This window comes from Lepisma saccharinum, chromosome 14 (assembly GCF_977018435.1).
Source record: "Lepisma saccharinum chromosome 14, izLepSacc3.1, whole genome shotgun sequence".
In the NCBI taxonomy this organism is placed as follows: Eukaryota; Metazoa; Arthropoda; class Insecta; order Zygentoma; family Lepismatidae; genus Lepisma; species Lepisma saccharinum.
In genome coordinates, this window is record NC_139242.1 from 19,271,741 (window position 1) to 19,294,363 (window position 22,623).

Genomic DNA, 22,623 nt, shown 5'->3' on the forward strand with positions numbered 1-22,623 from the left:
CGATACGGTCATCAGCATACCTGATTTTTTTTTTAATGGGACACCTGGAGGGATGATACGGTCCAGGTATTAAGCGTATGGCTACAAGGCTTGGTCTTCACGGCCAGAAGAAGATAAATCATAAGCAGATATATTCTGTGTGTAATGCTTGCTATATCATGGTTCAATGTATTTGAATGTTTCGGACATAACGTCCAGTTTATATTAAATATGTTAATTGTTCACCGTCTGGTTTTTATCTTGTGCAACTTATATTAATCTACATTACCATGTCCTTCACTCCGAACCTATCAATTATTAATTTAATATTACTGTTATTTTAACTTGTTTTTATTATTAGAAGAAGGTACCAACATCATAGGCGTGCGCAGACCCTCTGATAAGGGGGGGGGCTAATACAGTTTCTTGTTCATATCTATCATAGTTATCCTGAAATACACCTATGTCAGTTTTCACGCAGCTTACTAGTTTCCAGATATGCTTGATTCTGTTAACTGTACACTCCTCTTGTTCATAGTTGCGAACTATCTCTCCGGATCCGAGCATGCATGTGAAAAAGAACTGAATCACTCCGCCACGGGGGGCAGCTTTTCTGATTGTAGTTTCTCATTCGAGTATTTGCAATGAACATAATACGATGTTTTCTCAATCCTTTCATCGTTACATCGTTATTGAAAACATCCGAGAGGCAAAAATACGACATTAAGGAATTAAAAGACTAAAGAAACTAACTAACTCTTAAATGTTAATAATTATAAGTGAACCTTCCCGCCTCGGTTAGCGGTAATAATTATGCTTTGTAATCGACGGGTCACGAGTTCGATCCACGGTTAGGGACATTTAATTAAGTGGCTCGGATTCCACTATAGGTTGTAGGTTTTGTCCCGATTAGCCTTTGTGCAACTAAACATTGCAATTTAGTGCAAAAATCAGCAAGCTTGGGCAGTTTTATTCCTTGTAAGCCTAGGTCTTCATGTTAATAAATTATTATTTATGACGTTGGAAAATAATTTATGCCGAGTGGCCAATTTCTATTCCATGGAGAAGAATCAGATGTGAAACATATATAAAACTATTGGTAGTTATTTTCACTACTAATCACATCTGCCCAGTGCGAGAACTGCAACTGTATCCGTTGATTTATGTCAATGATATTGATAGTCAATGCTTTTGTCTCCTAGTGTAGGTGAATTTGCACTGAAAATATGTTTGTTCTCTCTCCAACTTATAAAAATTAATTTTTAACACTCGTTCCAAAAATAGTGACATGATTTACATAGGATAATAATTGTTAACATTTAACTTCGTAGGCATCGTATTATCATCCTTTGACCCTCCAACAACCAAACAGCAATCCCACAGCCACTGAACACATCCACCTACCAGAAAGGCAGCAGAGTATCTGTAAATTTTTTTTGGCAAGTTTGGAGACTTGTGATTTAACAATTACTTAGTACGTATTAAATAATCAATGTCCGTTGTTGATCCATGCAGATCTGCAGCTGCCACCTCCAACCACGATTTTACGTACAACACGTTGCAATAATCTTGCGATCTTATAAAAGCAGGAAATGTACTTGCCCTAAGGGAAGTTTTATAATGGAAATTATTACGTAAGATAGCTTCTACTTCTTTAATTTTCGATCGAAAGGCATATACCGTACTATAAAAATCTGGGGGCTACAGGGAGCTTAGATATGTTGTTGGGGTTTCATCCCCCCTAACCTCCTTGTAGCTCCGTCCCTGGTTGTATGTATTTTGTCCAATGAGTACAAGCTAGCAAAACTGTGAATTTCAACAAGTTTGTAGATAATTCTGCAGCTGTTCATAAAAACAGACGTATTTTATTAGTTTCTTGCTGTGGTTCATTTTCCCATTTCAGCAAAAAAGTATTCACACTCTTTGCATACAGTGAGTAAATTGGGGGGGGGGAGGGAGAAGTTGCCCCTTAATAGCCTCACTTAGAAATTTAGTGCAGAGGAATCTAATAACAGTTCTTAAACAACATTATGCTTTTATAGAAATAAAAGTAAATACTATTTTCAAACCTACGAAAGTTCCAAGTAACTACGTAAGGAAAGGGTAGTGTATTACTTCCTATGTAATTGGACTCTCCCACTAGCAAATTTCTTATTAACACCTCCACATATTTCATTCTTTAGTTGTATTATCTGTATGTGTCTGCAAAATAAATTGCCCATATATTGCACATGAATAAGTTATGTGTAGTTCTTTTGAATTTGCGGTACTAAACCACGTTTATACGTACAATAGTCTTTGAACGGCAGAGATGGAAAATAAAGCGCCAGCAGAGAACAATGGTGCCACTGAAGTTGAAATTCATCTAATAAAGTGATTTTAGGTGCGTCGGGACACACACGACCCTGTTTTGTTCCCATAAATGTAATAAAAACAGTGAGATGGAATGAAGGCTTTATTTCGTCAGCTGAACTCTTATCAAGGCCCTTGCTCCCCATAATCGGAGGATCTGAGCACGCCTAAAATTCCTTATACAGAAATAGTGTTATTTGTCGAATATCCAGAAAGTTGATTGATTTGCTTTATTTTACTTCGACTTTTGTGCCACTTTTCGCCAATTTGCGAAGAAGGGAATAAGTGATGATATGATGAAATTGATGAATGGACACTCACAAACATCCGCGGCCAAGCCGGAATTCGAACCCGGGACCCCTGGCGTCGTAGCGCGATGTGCTAACCACTCCCCCACGGTGGCCGCCCCCAGAAAGTTGAAAGTGAATGAAATTTTTATGGTGTGTTTTGTATGGTCATTATCAATAGTAAGTCTGTCATATTATTCAACTAAATAATGTCATGGAAAAGAAAAAACAACATATAATTAATGTATTTTATTTTACATAAGACCTATGCCTAAAAGTATTTTTGTATATGATGACACAGAACTATCTTATGTTGTGACTTCTTTGGATCTGACTGTAATATATATATACGCGTAATTGGTGATAAAATAACGCAGTAAAGTATTAAGTAAATATATTTTATCCTCCTACTTACAAATCATGAAAGGAGCCAAATGCGAAATTAAGTTGAACGGACGTTCAAAATGTTTAAAAATAGCACTATTTCCATAACAGATCATCAAGTATTTTTTACCATTGACCCTCAGAAATATCTCAAACTGACAATGAACGTTCATTGAACTTATTTATGATCGACAGCTAAAGAGTCATTCATTTGCGTGGCTGGTTGATAATCCACCACCAGATAGAATTTACACAATATTTACCTAAAAACTTTGAGTAAAGTCACCTTCCCCCTAAAAAAATTCCTTGGTAATGGACTTTCGTGTTCTCAAAAAAAAAAAAAAAAAAAAAGTTATAATTTGGCACAATTTTTCTTTTGCAGGCAAACCTTTTGTAAAGGTGTACTTGAGTCTGTGCAACCAGCCCTTCCCATTTGTGAACAATATACTGGGGAAATCCCCCGTTCTTCACTGTTGTCATTGCACTACAACCCCATCGAGATTTAGTATTAGGATATGGCGTAGTGAAGAACTGTTTACAAGCATTGCCCAAACCATTGATTGTCCCCCAAAACCTTTCCCTTCATTCTTTTTTCTCTTCCTAGCTCTCAGCATGCGGTTTTCTTGGAAGACTGGCCGATTGTGAAAGAAAAAAGGGACGGCGGAGGATTGTGGAGGGGGGGGGGGGCGGGGTTGAGCGCGAGCGGTACAGAGGGGGAAACGGCTAGCGGGACCAGCTTAGAAAAGTCGAAGTTAAAATTTACATACATTGCTCTGTACGTCGAAAAACTACAGACATTCTAAAGAAAATTATGTAAGATCAGTTTCATTTCTTTGCTGTAGAAGCTTTCTTGCGCTTTAAAATTATTAAAGTTATTACATACAATTGGCGAGCAAGTGAATTTTACGAAATTGAGATAAGGAAAACTACGTAATAAATAATATATTTAAAAAAAGGCTGCGCGACATAGCTAACTTCATATTTGATCTTTAACTCAGTAAAATTTAAATGCCACACACTTGACTGTTCGAGCACAGAAGGTCGACGCAAGAACCTATTTTTTAGGTATCGTCACCAGCGGTGATACGGGCTCTTAAATCCCTGCCTGGGCATGGGTGTGCTTTGTGGGTCCCTTCACTTCATCAATTTCATCATAATTCATCATCATAGCCGCGATTAGCAAAATCGGCAGAAAACCGACGCTAAACAACAAAAACAAAATAGAAAAATTAAGACCTGAATGTTGTCATCTCTAGTAAATAAGCTTAACATATATTAAAGAAAAACATTAACAAAAATAAATTGTTTTTTTTTTTTTACATAATAGGATTGATTGATTTCGTTTATTATAAAGGGTGGCGCAAAAGTCATCATCCCATTTGAACTGACCTTTATTTTGACATATTGTTGTTTATATCAGTAGTGTTTTGTCAGTTAAATAGAAGATACTCACGAAATTTATTGCGTGCGAAAATGAATAAGTAGCTATATCCCACAAGAACGTGGAAAAATTGTGACAATTTTGCGTGATACTTTTCCGGGCAGAGTAATATCCCGTTTTGATTTGCCACTGCCGGCCAGGTCCCCCGATTTGTCCGCTCCAGATTTTCTCCTTTGGGGATATTTGAAGTAATTGGTTTATCTGGATAAGCCAGAGACGTTACAGCAACTAAAGGACAATATTCAGTATGAAATTGAAAACATTTCCCCGCAGATTTCCAATACCACGGAGAACGCAATAAAAAGAGCTCAAATTTGCATTAATTCGAATGGTGGTCATTTATTGGATGTTATCTTTAAACATTGAGGACATAAAACTTACAAGTATAAATAAAAGTTCAACACAAAAAAACGACTTTGTTTAATTTAAAACCTAAGCTATAGTCTTAGAAAATCAGGTAATGACTTTTGAGCCACCTTGTACTTCGCTTTCCTGGCACTTTTGGCTAATCGTGGAGGTGAGGATGAGTGTTATGATGAAAATGAGGACGGAACATTCACAAAGGACATCTATACCCAAGCAGGCTTAGCGCGCTGTGCTAACGACTGACGCCCGCTTTAGACGAAAGCATTATCCTTAGCATTTTTCTTAACATTTGTTCCATGACCAAAATGCTACCGTGTAAAGTGAAAAATCTTATGGCCCTCAGATGCCATGGCATATTTCATGACATTTCTCAAGGATAGGCTCGGTCCGTAGCATTTTTCGTAGCGTAACCAATCAGAAGAGACCTCTAGGTCACGAGTGCAGTTGTAATGGCGGCCGCGTGAGATGTAAGCAATGTATCACTTCACGTTTTTAAAAGCCGATAACTATTGAACCGAGAGGAATAACGTTTCGTATAAAACGTTATTAGGTACAAAACAATGGCGCTGCTTAATTACATACTTTACAACGTTTACTGTACACGTATGGAAGAATATTTCAGTTGTTTCAATAGTAAACACCGTGCACTCAGCAAAGATGGTGTAACTCAACGTGACTTTCATGCTGTATATTATACATTGTAATCGTAAAAGCTAGCCGAAAAGTTACATGAAATGCTTCCGCGTAAAGTGCCATCTACTATGAGATTTTTGGAAGCATTTACGTACCAAATATGCTAGCAAAAATGTTGCAGGAAATGCTTTCATCTAAAGCCGGCTTAAGCCACGGAAGTAGTCATGACAAAAGAAAGAACACAACAACGTACAATATTAGGAAGGAAGTACTAAAATATAGACAAGATAAATATAAACCATGAAAGAAAGAATGCCAAAAAGGAACAGAAAGACACAAAAAAATGACTAGCTACCATGTCAAGTTAAATCATGAAGCTAGTAAAAGAGAACATACAAAGGTGTGAGAGAAGAAAAGACGATAAAAAAACACGGCTACATATTATACATTAATAGTGTCATGCCTCTGGCAGGCAAGACAGGTAGCAAGATATTACGTTAATTCATAAAGAAGTGTTTATGCTTTTTTAAAAGTCTCCTGACAGCGAGGCTTATTGATTCGGACGAAGCCTCGGCATAAATTACGAATACCTCAAGCCGTGGCAAAAATTTATCAAAAGTCAAACAATCGGACACGTTGCGGATCCTAGAATAGGCCTCCCTCCCGGGGGACAAGGATACGCGCGCGCGTGTTCAAGTGGATTAGGAGTCGAGCAAAAATGCCATTTCGACATGTCCAAACTCGTTTTGGGGCAATAAAGCATGTGATTCTTTCTGAATGAGGGCGAGTTTTGTACAAAAATGTTTTATGGCTCGCTGTTACCTGTCGCCCGTGTGTATTTTATGTCTGGGCGGCCCGGGACGAGTGTTGGCCTAAGTCCCGGGGGAGGAACGTGCATGCGTAAATCTATCACCGGAGCAACTGTTCCAGTAGGAGAGATCCCTGTTGGGTGCTTCACCTGGTTCCCTCCCACTTGGTGCATCTTGAAGGTGGGTGGTTCAGGAGATTATCAGTTCGAAAGGTCGCTTAGGTTTTAATCTGTTGCTGTTTTTTAAAAGTCATGCTACCAATAATGTATTGTAGTGCCTTCCCGGTGGCGTACTAGTAACGCCATCGCCTTGTAGTCAAGGGGTCCCGGGTTCGAGTGCCGGGTAAGGCATGGGTATTTGTGTTTGTCCAGATGTTAAGAAACTGAGAAACTGTAAGAATTGAAAAGTGTAAAAGTGAGAAAAAGTGTGAATGGTGGGGATACCTCCTTTATATATATATATATATATATATATATATATAAACAAATACTGGTAACGCCATCGCCTTGTAGTCAAAGGGTCCCGGGTTCGATACACGGTGGAGGCACATAGTGGTTCGGATCCCACTTTAAACCCACTCACAGCAGTGTTGCCGTAATCTGAGGGCACAATTTCTCTTTGCATGGGGCAAAATTTCCCTTTCTGGACTATTTTTTCCCTTCACCTAAATAAATATAATAATAATAATAATAATAATAATTATTATTATTATTATTATTATTATTATTATCAGTGGAAGTAGTAGTAAAATTTCCGTTGGTCCATGTTCGTATGTTGAAAAAATGCGACACAAATTTTTCACATACATATGAGCTTCATCGCTTTCTGGTCAGATGTCCCAGGTTTAAATCATGGTCAGGAATCCATTAAGTCGTTCATTATCATCGTTACAATTATCCGAAGATACAGAAAAGCGACGTACAATAAACTTAAGAGAAATATAAATAGATACAAGCTTATATTCAACAGAGCAGAAGTAAGAAGAATCAGAAAAAAATAAAAATGTGAATATGAAACTGGAACTTAACATAGAATGTAATAATGTAAATTCAGAAGTCTTAGAATTTCCCTGAAATTGTGATATTTTTCATAGAAAATCCGTTATCCCTTTTGGCTAAAATTTTGTTCCGAATTTCCCTCCGAAAGGGAAATTTCCCTTAATTTGGCAACACTGACTCACAGAGCTGGTTTTGGTGTCACTTTGTAGCAAAATACATCACGTTTTGACTCACGTAGTAGCTTAGTTCTAAATCACACCACCGCTAGTGCTAGCGATAGTTGTATCAAAATGGCTGCCTTCACTGGTCCCGAGCGTGCTCGCTGTGTGTTTTGGTTCGAAGAATCGAAGACTCCAACAACAGTTCAACGAAATTTTCGTACAGAGTATGGTAGAGTTCCTCCCAGTAGACCTACCATTTATGAGTGGCATAAGTGTTTTGTTGAGACTGGTTGTTCAATACGCAATAAGATATCTACAGGGCGTCCACCAGTGACAGCTGATGTCGTTGAGCAACTGAGGCAACGCTTTGTTAACAGACCTACAAAATCGACCCGGCGCATCTCGTGAGATGGGTGTTCCACATATAACTGTTTGGCGTGTGTTGAGAAAACGTTTGCATCCCAAACCGTACAGACTGACTGACAATGCTGCAAGATCTGAAATACGCAGATAGGATCGCTGGTAAGGAGTTTTGTGCGAAAAATGTTACATCGGTTGGATGAAGACAAGGATTTCATTGGGAACATAATCTTCAGTGACGAGTCGACTTTTCACGTGAGTGATAAGGTGAATACACACAATTGTCGAATTCGGGTAAGTGAAAATCAGCGACAATCGTTAGAACATGTCCGTCACAGCCGAAAAGTTAACGCTTTTTGTGCCTTAAGCAAGAGTAAAGTTTACGGCACTTTCTCTTTTCAAGAGAGAACAACACGTACACGGAATAGTGTACCTAGATATGCTGGAAAACTTTTTGACACCACAAATTGATGAGGATGACCAAGAACGCCAGCAAGATGGCGCACCGCCGCACTACCTCAACGATGTCCGGGATTTCCTCAGTAACCGCTTTCCAAATCAGCGGATAGGTCGAGGCGGGCCGATTACATGGCCACCTCGTTCACCAGACCTGACACCTCTTGATTTTTACTTCTGGGGATTTATCAAGGATAAAATTTTCAGACCACCCCTACCTGCTGATCTCAGAGAATGAATCTACGCTGCAGTTGAGGAAGTTGCGCCTGACATGCTGCAGCGGGTTTGGCAAGAAATCGACTTCAGATGGGATGTCTGCCAAATTACCAATGGAAGTCACATTGAACCTTATATAGGGCCTCCCCGATGGCGCAGTGGTAGCGTCGTCGCCTTATAATCCAGGTGTCCCGGGTTCGATACCCTGTGGAGGCACATGGCACAGTGGTTCGGATCCCACTTTAAGCCATAGGTTCAGTCCCGATTAGCCTTACTGTGCATAAGTGGACTTAAAACACCAACTCAAACCATATCAAACCAAACATTGAACCTTACTAACTTATAGTAAAAACTTGATGTATTTGCTACAAAATGACACCAAAACCAGCTCTGTATGTCGTGTGAATAAATTTACTATATATAATTACAAAGTTGTAAAGTCCTTTATGGAACACCCTGTATGATGTACCAGAAACGTAAATAAAACACATTGATTGATTGATTTGGTTTATTTTACTTCGCTTTTGTGCCATTTTTGGATAATCGTGAAGAAGAGGATGAGTTATTATGATGAAATTGAAGAAGCGACACACAAAGAGCACCCATGAGCAGCCTAGATTTGAACCCGGGACCCCTGACGTCGTAGCGTGCTGTGATAACAACTCCGCCACGGTGGTTAGCAAATAAAACACATGTCAGTCTTAGTGTTGCCCACGAGACGAGACGAGACGAGACTTTGATCTGTCCCGTCCGGTCTCGTGAAAATGCTGTCTCGTCTCGTGTCTCGTCTCGAAAATATTCGTTTGTCCCGTCTCGTGTCCCGTCTCGAAGGGTTCTGTCTCGTCTCGTCCCGTCTCGTTTTGTCCCGTCTCGTCTCGTAAAAGTGATCCGGGATATCATGCCAACAAAAGTCAAAGGTAGCAGAAACACGAAATATTTTTCCGGAAAGTGGGATAAAGCTCCAAATATTTTACCCATTGCGTGGTGAGAATAAATAAGGTTTGTTAATCATGAGGACATTAATATTAAAAATGCAGTTTGTTGGTTACTGATTGCTAGGTATCTTATGAAATGTACCTTGTGGTTTTTCTCGCTTCATACAACTGTCTATCCATCGTACATTTATACCAAGTTTGTTAGAACCTGTCCCGTTTCCCGCGCGAGCGATCGCTCGACAGTTTTGGTGCCAATGAGAAACGAGAAAAAAGTCGTCTGCTGGGCAGGGAGGAGCGAATGGAAGCCAGAAGAGAAGAGCTTACGTAGACGTTGTTGCCACGTTGCGTATTTTAATTTGCTGCTTGGCTTTGGCTTTCCCCAGCACGGAGTTCAGGCGGTCTTCAGCAGCAACACCGCTTGGTTTATGCTAGAAAAGCCAGCGATCAGCTACGGCGGGAAGCCGGACAGGTTGTAACAAACACGGTATAAGTTAGTGCTCTTTTTCATTACTGCTATACCTTTTGGAAGTCTTGAAATGTTTCCCAATATACCTTCTTTCTTTCTGAATGTCGAACTTCCGTGCACTATGAAAATGTACATTTTTTCTTTAAATTCTAAGCTTGGCGCTGGGGAGCAACAAAAAAGTTTTTAAATGTGTAGTACGAACACAAAAGACTATTTAAAATTTCAATATTTAGTATATTACAAATAGAAAGCATTTATTGTTCTTAATATTGTTAAACATCTTCTGTGACATAAGTTTCAAAAAGTGTTTCTTTGTGATATTGTGCTGTTTCTTATGCTCAGCTTATGACGCACACACTTCTTTGTTTTCCCCTTTAGCCTCTAAGTCCGGTACCACCACCGCTTGATCTAATTTATCCTTCGGCAGGCACGCATCAAGAAATATATGTCGGGGGAGGGTGTCTGAGCCAAGTGTTTCAGAAAAAATGATAATAATAACATTAACGACAACAATTAAGCAAATGTTTAAATTAATGCATTAATATAATCCATAGGTCTATTCACTTGAATATGTAAATTAATCAATTCTATTATTGTTATTGCATGACATGTTACAAAGATGGTAGAAGAATAGTAATATAACAGCACGAATATTAGCTAATATCTAGCTTACGTGTAGTTAAGATCGTCAAAATCTGCATAAAAACAGCTTTCCTGGCAAGAAAATTAATGTCAAAAAAGGTGATGAATTGAATATTTGCGGAATAACAAAAAAAGATGTTACATCCAGTTGACGAAAAATAAAGTTCCTGATTAATATTTTATGCTCATTATTATAAGTAGTAGCGTACATAAAACTTCATTGATACTGTCATTCAAAGCAGTATGATCCCAATAGAATCCTTGTTTTCTAGTAAGTTCGGCAGGAATATGTAACCCTCGATTATGCTAAACAAATATTTTTTTGTTTAGCTAGAGCCAGGCCCCAGGAGGATGCAAGAAGCATTTCCTGCAAAAGTGTATGTTTCACGAAGCGAAGAAACGTGACAAAACTACCACGTAAGGAAGGCAAACCTGCATTAATTTTATATCGCACGTTTACAGAGCCGTGCCTCCTGAAGTTATAAAAATCCCAACTTCAATGATTCTTTTAGACATGCTATAGTTGAAAAAAATATGTTTAGATGCACCCAAAGTGCATCATTATCAGATTATGCATATAACGTGTTATTGGAATCAACATATTTGTGTAAATTGGGTGCCTCCCCGATGGCGTAGTAATAACGTCGATGTCTTTTAATGAAGGGTCCTCGCGTCGATACTCAATGGAGGCACAAAGTGGATCGGATCGCACTTTAAACTGTAGGTCGGTTCGCGATTTAGCCTATTTGCGAATCAAGTGGACTTAAAAAAAACAAAAAGAAACAATATCAACCTTAAGAATATTAGAATAAACTAATTCACCCGCAGGTAAGTCAAATTTCACATATCCTTCTTCATCCTCGTTCATAGACTTCCTGCAATACTCTTGTGTTGCATCCCACCAGGTGCGAAAAATGTGAATTTATTATTTCCCCGTACTGCGTTATTTCTTTTCATAACAGTAAGGCTAAATTCTCGTTTTGTCTGAACTTTTAAAAAATGTGCAAAATACGTCTCTATCTTTAAACAACCACCCTTTCCCATGTATGTGTAAAATAATCCCACTCTGTCTCAGAAAACCTCTTCCTACGATCAAATGAAGGAAACAACTCTCAAGTCGCAACAATTATAAATTTTTGCTAAAATTTCCTATCATTTATACAAACAGTAGCACATATCACGTCCTTCGGTGCAACACTGTCAACAGCTAATGTTACTTTCCTCGTCCTAATAAATTTACTTCCAACCAGTGACGGCGCCAGGGAAATTTGACTGGGGGGGGGGGGCGGGGAAGGCTGGCAACAAAATATTGTAAGGGGGAAGTCACATTCAAACGCCCGAAAACACTACATATATATATACTTATATAATAATAATTATTATTATATTCATGTATGGTGTTTTGTGTGTGTCTTTTATTTAGAGTGGACGTTTACTGCCTAAATTTACTTCTTGATTACGAGTTTATCTCCACATGATTCGTTTTAATAAAGACATTAATTCTTTTTTATTGGTAAGTTGCGTTGACTCTAGTGGCCTTTTTCAGTATTCAAAGACATTCATAATTTTATAATTAATCGTCTTTCTTGAGATGAAACTACTGATATAAATATTTAAGTTATAAGATTATAATATAAATGATGAAAATAATGCTTCTAAGAGTTTAATTTTCTTGAAAAATAAACGTGACGTTGGAAGAAATGAATCTTCTTAAGTATTAGAAACAATGTGGGGCACTTCTCCTGCAGAAGAATTCTGCTCTATGTGCTTTGGAGAACACATTGCGCACCTTTGGTACGTCCAGGACTTGACATTTCTTCTCAATAACAAGGACAACCAAATGAGGCAGTTTGCATCCAGCATACTGTTTTGAGCAAGCCTTTTCAAAGATTTTAAGGACAACCATCTTCGTAACGCTGAAGAGTTTTGGGCATAATTTGTGTTTCACCTTTCAGGGAAACGTTATCACAGGATAAAAAATCAGACAAAGGTTACAGTTATCTCATAATTCAAGAAATATTCTGACCCTGGCAATACTTACTCTTACTCTACCACTCCAACGTATGTCTGTGCTACACAATCACAGGCATCTATGGAGTTCGTGGGAAGAAGTTCTTCGATTTTGATATGTACGAGAAAGCGCGAACCTGCATCCAATGATTGAAGAGTGGCAAATCCTAATAAGCATTCTTTTACCTGCCCGCGATATGTTTTGAATCGAATTTTAAGTATAATTTGCATTTTAAGGTTCACGTTCAATACATTTCCAAATAATATCCCCTCATTAGCTTCAAGAGTATCGAAGAAATCCTCTTTGTTAAGGTTTCCTCAGACTCATCATCTCGAAATTCAAGTCCCTGAATAGTAAGAAACCGCGATGAATCCACAACAACTGACATGTAGTGTCGGGTTTTCTTCGATCATCTTTGGTCCTGGGTTCGATACCCAGTGGAGGCACTTTAAACTATAAGTCCAGTCCCGATTAGCCTTATTATGCATAAAGTGGACTTCAAACGCCAAATCAACCAACCAACCAAATCTTGAATCAACTTTGAATGTCTTTTAATAATTAGCGTTGTCACTAACGACCACGATTAGATTAATTTGCGCGTACTACAGATGATGTCATGTGGTCCTGAAAATATTCGTGATGTTTTAAAATCATCCACTTTCAACACTTTTTCTCAGTTCTTAAGACTGGTTAAAACTTAGGTTAATCTCGGCTATTACAGGACATAAATGAATAAGAAATCACCTATGCCCAGGTCGGCGCTCGAATCTTGGACGAGACAAATTAATATTTGTTAATCAAGTTGGTATTATAAGCAGGAAAGTGATATGCAGAATAGCCTACACCAATTTGAAAAGGTGAAAATCGTCATACTCTTATAAATGAACTCTCTTATTATTCGATATTTAATTAACTTCAGTTGGGGGACCCGGGTGGGGAGGGGGGGAAGTGTCTGACATGGGGCGTCTCCCTGACCCCTCTGGCGTCGTCACTGCTTCCAACCCTCTAATAACTTCGCTGCTGATAACCTCACCTTCGAAATGGAAGCTTGTGTGTCGGCGAATAATACAAAGAATTTGTGTTCACTGTCCCTCTCAAAGTTTGCCGTTTTCCTTTTCAGCTTTTCCTGCAAAACTTCCTGTCAGCAAGCAAACCAAATTACAGAATTTTTATTGCCCCTCCCTTCCATCAACTTTCATTCCTACTTTAGGCCTGGATTTATGGCACGTACCCGCTACTGCAGGTCAACCTCGCCCTATGTTTGGTGTTTGCCACCTGAAGCAACGGTGTCCATTGTTCAAAGCGAAACCTTTGTCAGTGGGGAACGGCGAAAAATAGTCTCGGAATACACCCTGGTCGTAAACAAGCTCCCGCCACCCTGACATTGCTGTCAGCTTCCCTCTGAAGTTCGATAAAACTACTTTGTGAAATGTGTTTAATAACGAATGAAAATTTAGACAGTAGATCCTACATGTATTTTGCTCATAAACTTGAAGGCTAAATTTACAGAATAAAAAGAACAGCTACAACATTCCTTCATCTGATTTACAGAAAGGCTAAACTGGACCAACAGTTTAAAGTGGGGTTCAAATCACAATGTGCCTTCACCGGGTATCGAACCCAGGACCCCTTGCTTACAAGGCGACGATGCTACCACTGTACCATCAGGGAGTCCCCTCATAGAACAAAGTTTCCTTCTACGACGATTATACAGAACTTAGTGCACTTCCTTCATTTGAAATCTATTCTATTTCAGGCTCAGTATTTCGTTATTACAATCCAAGGAATAGTATTCTCCTTAAATAAGAAATAAAGAAATAAAAAAAAAACATTGGAAATAATTTTCAAACGGACGTAAAAAAATCGAATCCAACCACCTGCAGAATGCCTGAGGGAAACAACAAGAAATTTATCAACAAAGACATATCCGAAATTTCCATAACATTCTAATAATTTCGCAACCCGTGCAATTAATCATGTGGTAAAATCTTGTCGTGGTTCCCTGTAAACACTAAAATCACCAAATTACTTATTTCCATATTTCCCGTATTTTCTCCTCCTCTTTAGCTCTCAGCTGTTCGGAGTGGGATAATGCAAGATTATTTGTCCCTAATTATCTCCTTCTCTTAGTCTTGCTTATAACTTGGACTCCTTAATAACTTTCCCAACAACTCCTTATCAATTTGTACTGCCATGTTTCCTACAATGCTTTTCATACTTCCTAATAACAATTACTTCTGTACACCCTTTGATGTAAAAATTAAATAATAAAAATAAACCATATCCGTCGGTCCGTTTATCTTTCCAACCTATAGAGCTGAGACTATTTTTACAAGATAAAACTCGGACGCAGACATTCCACGATCTTTTGGCCCCTCCTTCACCTTCTGTACCTGCCATTCTACTTGATGTTATTCAGAATTGTATTAGTATCTGGAGTACTATCGTAACATAAAGTTATTAACCTGGAATAATTTTCTTAAAAAAATGGGGAGTAACTCTGTGTTTCGAAAGAGTATAGGAAATAAGTTTAAGTATTCATTCATGCCTCTCTCTAGAATAGTCTTCTTATTTTGACTTAATACACGCTTATCAACGTTTCTAATTGAAATACTTTATTCCAAGCAAACAACTATTTGCAACTGATTCAAAATTTTGCTTTTATTTTTTCGAGACATTCGAGACGAGACGAGACTTTTCAAAAGCCGTCCCGTCCCGTCTCGTGTCTCGTCTCGAAAACGAGACGAGAAAGGCATTCCGTCTCGTCCCGTCTCGAATTTCAAAAGGTTTCTCCCGTCTCGTGTCTCGTCTCGTTTTCGAGACGAGACACGAGACGAGACGGGACATGTCCCGTCCCGTGAGCAACACTAGTCAGTCTTTATGTACAGGTAGATATTCATTTTATTGCAATTAACAATCACTCATTCTATGTAATTTTCTTGCAAGAAAATTTCCAGCAGAATGTAACTGTGACAGTATCAGTAACTCAAACTCTTGTTACTTTTAAAAAGTAACTTCCCGAACACTGATGTCTATTGTATGTACAATCCCTCTCTCCGTCTCCGCAAAAGTTTCCAAATTATTTTTCAAGAACGACACCATTCTTGCTAACAGTTCATTGCACAATGGCACCCAGCACGGTCAGCACACGTAGCCAAGCAATGAAATCAAAGAAAAATCAGTCCAAAGCGAGACGCTGTCGTGTAGTTTCATTCCTGGAGGATTTTCCATCGTTTCTTAGATTCACGCTTAGCGCATTGTTCGCGTCCTGACAAGATAATTGATCCCGAAGAGACCAATTCGATCGAGCTGACCTCACTAATTACTGTAGCACCCCCTTCCCTCTTCGGATGAAACATCCTCAAGGCCATTTCTCCTTTTTACCTCCCGAGATGGCGTCTTCTAATGAAAGATGTTATCGGGAAACTCATAAAACTGTTGCCTGGGCCTCCCCGTTTCTTTGTTTCTCGTGCAAAGACGAAAAAGGGACAATCGTGAGGGCATAAAATCTTCACCCCCCCCCCCCTCCCAACCATTCTCTCCATGGAAAAGTATCTTCGAAGATATCTTAAAGTTTGGTGGAGAATTACTGCAACAAAATTCGTGCACGTAGCGTATCACATTCCTCCTCCCTTCTCTCGGTACGTTTCATAAATCTTGTTTGGCACGACTCCCCCCCCACCCCCTTCCGCCACCGGTCTTCTACACACATGTGATTAGTTATATTACTTTTTATTTTGACACAAGTGCGATGATCACACTGGTCTTCGTAAAAATTAATTATTCTACCGTTAAAATTCAACAGTTTAATTTAATATTTTAAATTACAAAAACGGTTATTCTCTATTCAAATTTGAATATTTCGTCATACATAAAGCCGGCCTCCGTGGTGGTTAGCACAGCGCGCAGGAGTTCCGGGTTCGAGTCCTCGGCCTAGGCATGGGTGGGCATTCTTTATGACTGTCCATCAATTGTATCATATCATCACTGTCAAATAAACGAAATGAATTAACCCTACACAATGGTTACAAATTACAGTTGTGTGCACCATGAATATATTTCTAAAAACTGAATCAATATAGTTACATACAAGTAACCTCCTCTATGTCGTGATGGTAACTGTGACGCTCTGTATTCAAGGGAACCCAGGTTCGATACCCTGTGGAGGCACGTAGTAGTACTGTTGATTTGATTCATTGATTTTCTTTATTTTACCTCGCTTTTCTGCCACTTGTGGCTAATCGCGAAGATGAGGATGAGTGATGATATGATGACACTCAAAAACATCCATGCCCAGGGCGGGATTCGAATCTGGGACCTCTGGCGTCGTAGCGAGATGTGCTAACCACTCTTTTTATTATTATTATTATTATTATTATTATTATTATTGATCCAAAAACTGTGTACGTGCTTAGGAATTTACATTTAAAACATGTTGTTTTACTACTGTTACAAAATTTGGTTGTACCTTAATATGTATACTACATTTTTGTATAAACTATATTTATGTATAAAGTACTGTTAGGAAATCTGCGTAACATTTGTTCCTGTATATTGGATGAATTTTTTCATAGTGTTCTTTCAAGAATAAACTGAAGTCTCTTGGAAGGCTGCTCTGTTCTTTGGAAAATATATATAATATATAATGAACTATCATCCATTGCACTGCATTTTGTTTTGTGGGAGGGAAAAAAATTGAATTCAGGGAACACTATGTCTGTTTCCGTGAACTGAGTTATTGATGTGCGACATATACGACTTAGCATAGTTCTTAGTTTTGTCCATGCCTGAGAGGAGTTTCTGCACTTCGTGATCCTATGGGTTAAATAGTCATGCACTTTACAGGAGAGTCACTTATTCCGTATTGATAGGTCCTATCCCCTGTCACTATAATACCACTCCGTCACGGCGGCCGACACATAGCGAAAATAGGATCCCACTTTAAACTGTGGACTCAGTCCCGATTAGCTTATGTGTGTATATAATGGACCTAAAGCAAGTCTCAAAAATTAAATTTATACAAATTAGTGTTGCTATGTAATGGCCATTTATGCTTTTAAAAACGGTCATGGACGTCTTTTTTTTACGGAAGTTGGATGGCAGCGGTAATTCACGGTCTCATACCGTTATTTCCCTACTCAACTTTTTCCAATGTGGATAAAATTGAGGTTTTTCTCAAGTCATATTTACTTTCACGTAAACAAATGAAACGAACTAAGCATTGTAGAAGCATATTTTCCAGTTCTGTTTGCACTATATCTTGCCTGACACCTCCTATAATGCTTTCTCAACATTTCCCCGACACCAGAGAGAAGTGGTTCATGCACCGTGTAAACCTAACCGCAGCAACTTCCAGGCGAGATGTCAGTACAAATTTCGCGAACACTTAATGGAGAAACCTGATTCCATCCCATGTTGGCATGGCTCATTCTTGGGAAAATGTCATTAACTCCGCAATCTGCAAGCTTGCTAGACACCCATAACCGCAGTGTACATTAATCAAGTGGTCTTACTCGCTGTCAATTTCCACGGCTTCGTGTTTTCAAGGGCGGCGAAGATCAGCCTGGCTTTCCGAGGCGAGCGCTCTATCCCCCTGACCATATGTGCCTGCAGAGGGCATAGAGGGGCGATTACGATTACTTGACTCCTATTGGGTGGGGGAAATATTGTACAGTTCTCGACAAGATTAAGGAAAGTCCTCATAATTTTGTCCGGAACTACAGTGCCTTCATTCTACTTAAATCTTATGCAGTTATCTTTTTTTATCAACTCTCATTGATTTCTTCCATGTATTTTCTTACTCTTTCAGCTTAAAACTTTTGCCTTCCTTTGATGTTATGCCTTTCCTTATAGTTTCTGTCTTTGCTTTCCTCTTATTTTCTAGTTTTTCGATTTTGTATTTTCTTATTTAGCACTGCTTTTCTGCCACTTTTGGCTAACCGTGGCGATAAGGATGAGAACATTCATATCCAGGCCACGATTCGAACCCAGGACCCTTAGCGTCGTAGCACACTGTGATTATCACTCGCCATGGAGGTCACTCTTTTTGATTCTTTACACCCTAAGCTGCAATTTCTTGCAGGCTGACAAGGTTCTGGCGACTGGACCCACCGCCAGGTTAATCCTCCGTTGGGATTGTATTGCGTCATCCATGTTTGTGATTGTCCCTTCATCAATCTTATCACCATCGTTACGAGTAGCCAAAAGTGGCAGAAAAGCAACCTCGAATACAATTGATGTACTTTTAGTGCACCACACTGAACAACAGCTGATAAAATGTACCTTTTGTGATGCATTTCTTCGCTTATTTTGATGTATCATTAGCAGTTTATGTACTTTAAATTTAATTGTCAATTTCGGGTTCTGTGTGAAGGATTGCTCTACAGAACTTGGCCTCATACCCACTTTATGTTCATATAGGGTAATTTTGTTTATACACTGGGATCCAAACGACAGTATAGGTGTCTTTCTGGAAATAGAACCCGTGGTCCCTCGATTACAATGCGTCAACCGTTACCACTTAGCTGTCAGGAAGGACTTCCAGATTATGAATGGTCTCGTGTTCAACCTTATCTTAACTGGGTGGTAGGTACTAAGGTTTGACTGTTTCTTATATAAGGTATCTATGCTGAATTTTAACGCGAACATACTTGGAGGCCATTAAAGGAGGAATTACTGCATGTCTGAGAGCCGTTGACCATGTCTGCGCTTGTTTGTACAGTTTCTCTAAACAAGAAACATGAAAAGTACATTGTGTGCGTTTTTATGACAGACGTTAGAAATTTGCAACGTGTGTGTGTGTACTGTCCCGTGCATTAAAACACAAGTGCTATTTCCCTCAACCTCCCATTCTTGAAAGACGCTATTGTCGAAAGTCGCCGGCAGAGGGCAGTGCTTCCCCGCCATGTTTGCTACACAAACAATTTTTCTGCAAGCTGAATTATTTCGCTCCCGTTCATTTATTCAGTAATCAATCTTTGAGCTTTCTTTAAAACGGCCTCCTCTTCCAGCAAAACCTCAACATAGCCATTGAAAACGAAGCATGTTTGTCGAGTACTTACTATAGGCTGTAACAGTGTGACTTGTAACTTCTAGAAATTCCTACCCACATCCACTTGTTCAGCATCTCTTTTTTCCAACCCGAGGAATGCGAGAAGACCATTACGCATCTACTTACAAACAACCTCCCCTCCAGTTTTTAACCACTTGGTCATACATTTGCGCATAGTGCTAAGGCTGTGTTCTTCAACATTCAATTATGCACGCCGTATGCATTAATTTCAATACATTACCTGCCGTGTTTGTTTTAGGCTTTGTTTCAACAGATACGAGCGTTTCACGCATAATGTCGAAACTCCGGGGTCCGTGAGGCTTGTTTTCAACGCATAAGCTCCTTTATTAGCGCTTTCCTTTGCATGTGAAAGGACCACTTTGTTCTCGAGGCAGCTTCATTAAGATATTCACAAATAAGACCTGCTTTTAGTAGAGCAGGGCGGCTGCTGCTTCCTGCATGTTCCACACTCCCCTCTCTGCATTGTAACCGATATTTGCTTTTCAAGAAGCGAGTCGTATGAGCGATATTGCCGCAAAAAGTTTACTCATTGATTGTGACTCGATTTCTCTCAGAAGATGATTGATTGGAAAACATAAATTCCACAGTATGATATCATGAGGCTTTCATATGCGTTCCCATTAGATACAATGCGTAAGCATTTTCCTTAACATTTGCGCTACGATGTAATCAGGAGCGTATATTCCAGGCTAGCTAGGCTATCTGCGAAACCTGAAGCCTAGAAAGTAAAATACTGAAGAAAATTCGATTAGGAACTGTGAATTAACCTGATTTCAAAAAGAAGATAATGGCGATTCTGAAGTTGGCAACCTGAATTTTTAGGAGTTGGCAACCTGAATTCTTAGGAGTTGGCAACCTAAATTCTTAGGAGTTGGCAACCTGACAACCGTTGGGATGGCAACGTGGCTTCCTTGAAGACGTCAAGAATGGGCTTAGTCTTTTCACTTCCTCCATAGCTAGTCCAGGTCTTGGATGTAATTCTACTGTGTAAAGTAAAGAAATGTTATAGCATTTTGATCCTATGTCATGACTATGGCACTATGGCCTCTTAATGCTAAGCCTTGTCTACCAATAAAAAAGCAACTTCCCAGACCCCTCTCCCCCCTCCGGTTTTTGCACTCAATCGCCGCTACTGTATCAATAATTTTAATCGTAAACATTGGGCATTTGCTCAGGGACAGAAATATCTCAATATGTTTGAACAATTGGGCTTGTATCGTTACAATGATGTCCCAAAAACATTAAACTGTAAATAAAGTTTTACTATCATGTCACAGTATATTATATTCGTTTGATTTTTACTGGAGTGACAGCAATTTATGACTGCCCTGTACATAACGCAACAAACCTTCATACATGGACAAGGAGATGGAAGGAACTGTTGTTACTGTTTCATAAATAACAATATTTTAATAAATATCTTGGTGTACTTACCAAAGCCTGTCTATCTGTCTGCTTTCACTTCGCTGAGAATCTACGGAAACTGAAAAAGAAAAGAATCCATGGTTAATTTGCACTCACGCACCCCCTATACGCCTTCATGGCGTGGAGTACTTTACCTTTTACATTAACATGTTATTCTTAATATCGAGATCCTTACTATTATCGTAACATGTGTATTATGATTTTGGTCCCAATCTTAAAATCACCATTAGTCCATTACCAACTATTATAAAAGTTTTTAATCTTTCCAATTTTTTACAGAATACGTGCCAAACATTGTGTTGAAACTTACTACATTTACATCATTTAGCGACTAAATGTGCATGAAAAATATTTAGCATGTGTTTTTATCCATTTATAAGCAAATTCGGATAAGTGGTAACGTATTTTTATTGTTATTGAGATCTTAAAATATTATGATCCTTCTTGTTATTTAATATAAAGATATTCATACTATAGCAGTGTAATTTGGCAAAATTTCGGAAGGGCCCGGCCTCAGCGACCCCATGATGGCTACACCAGTGGTAGGACACATTCGCTAATCTTGCATCAGGACATTTTGATCCTCCAGCTCCAGGAAGATCCTTTGACAGTCACGACAAATGGACAGAACAGTACGAGAGCAGAGATTGGATTCTGCCCCGCTGCATCCTAACAATGCCAAAGCAACTACCTGTTGCTTCCCCGGAGTTTGCAGCCTCCATGCAGGGCTTCCAGGCGCTGTCAGTTTCCAGCGGATGTTCCAATAAATCTGGAGAAAAACCGGGCATGCGAGTGGAAGAGGTGCACTGTGGGAATTATTATTCCACGGTCTGCATGATTTATGAAGTCGGGGCGAAGTGTACATGGCAGACGAAGAGAGGGGAGGGAAAGGGCCTGATTGACTCGTGGCCGGCCGGTGGGTGGTCTATGAGAGAGTCACGAGAACGCTTCGAAGCCCCCGTATAATAAGGGGTCCGTCCACACGCGGAGACTGCCTTGGAAGCTGTGGGTCTTTTTCCTCGGAGGAGATGCTCTTTCTGGTAAATGGACAAGCAGAGTCATTGCTTCGAGGACGGTGAAGGTCGACCACGAAAGGAAACCCAATATTCCATTTGCCAACTTTCTATCTAAAAGCACGGCCATGAAATTAGGCGGGTGGCAGAAGTTGGCGCTGTTGCCACGTCCCGCGTGTTCGGAGGTTCAAGAGAATGAAAGATCTCGTTGTAGAGTTGCTCTTTGTGATACATGTGATACAAACTGACAGTATTTGTTGGAAGGGTCAGGGATGACAATTATATGCCACGGCAGGGGTGCCCATCTCCTCCCCCCCCAAAGGCCTACGACGCACCCCCCAAAAAGGTAGAACATTCACCCCTCCCCCTTTATGCCGAATCATTTACTCAAATTATTTTGGTCAGAGAAAATGCACGGAAAAATGTAATACAGACATATTTAAGCAATATATGTTTACCTTAGGTAGGTCTACTTTAATCTCACTTTCATGTTTGTTAACATAAAACTTTCAAAACTGCTCAGGCTCACTGTCATTGTTAATGCACTGAACTTTATTATTTTAACAGTTTGTCTGCTTGACTAACCTCATATTAATGTGAATAGCACGTCCTCCCCC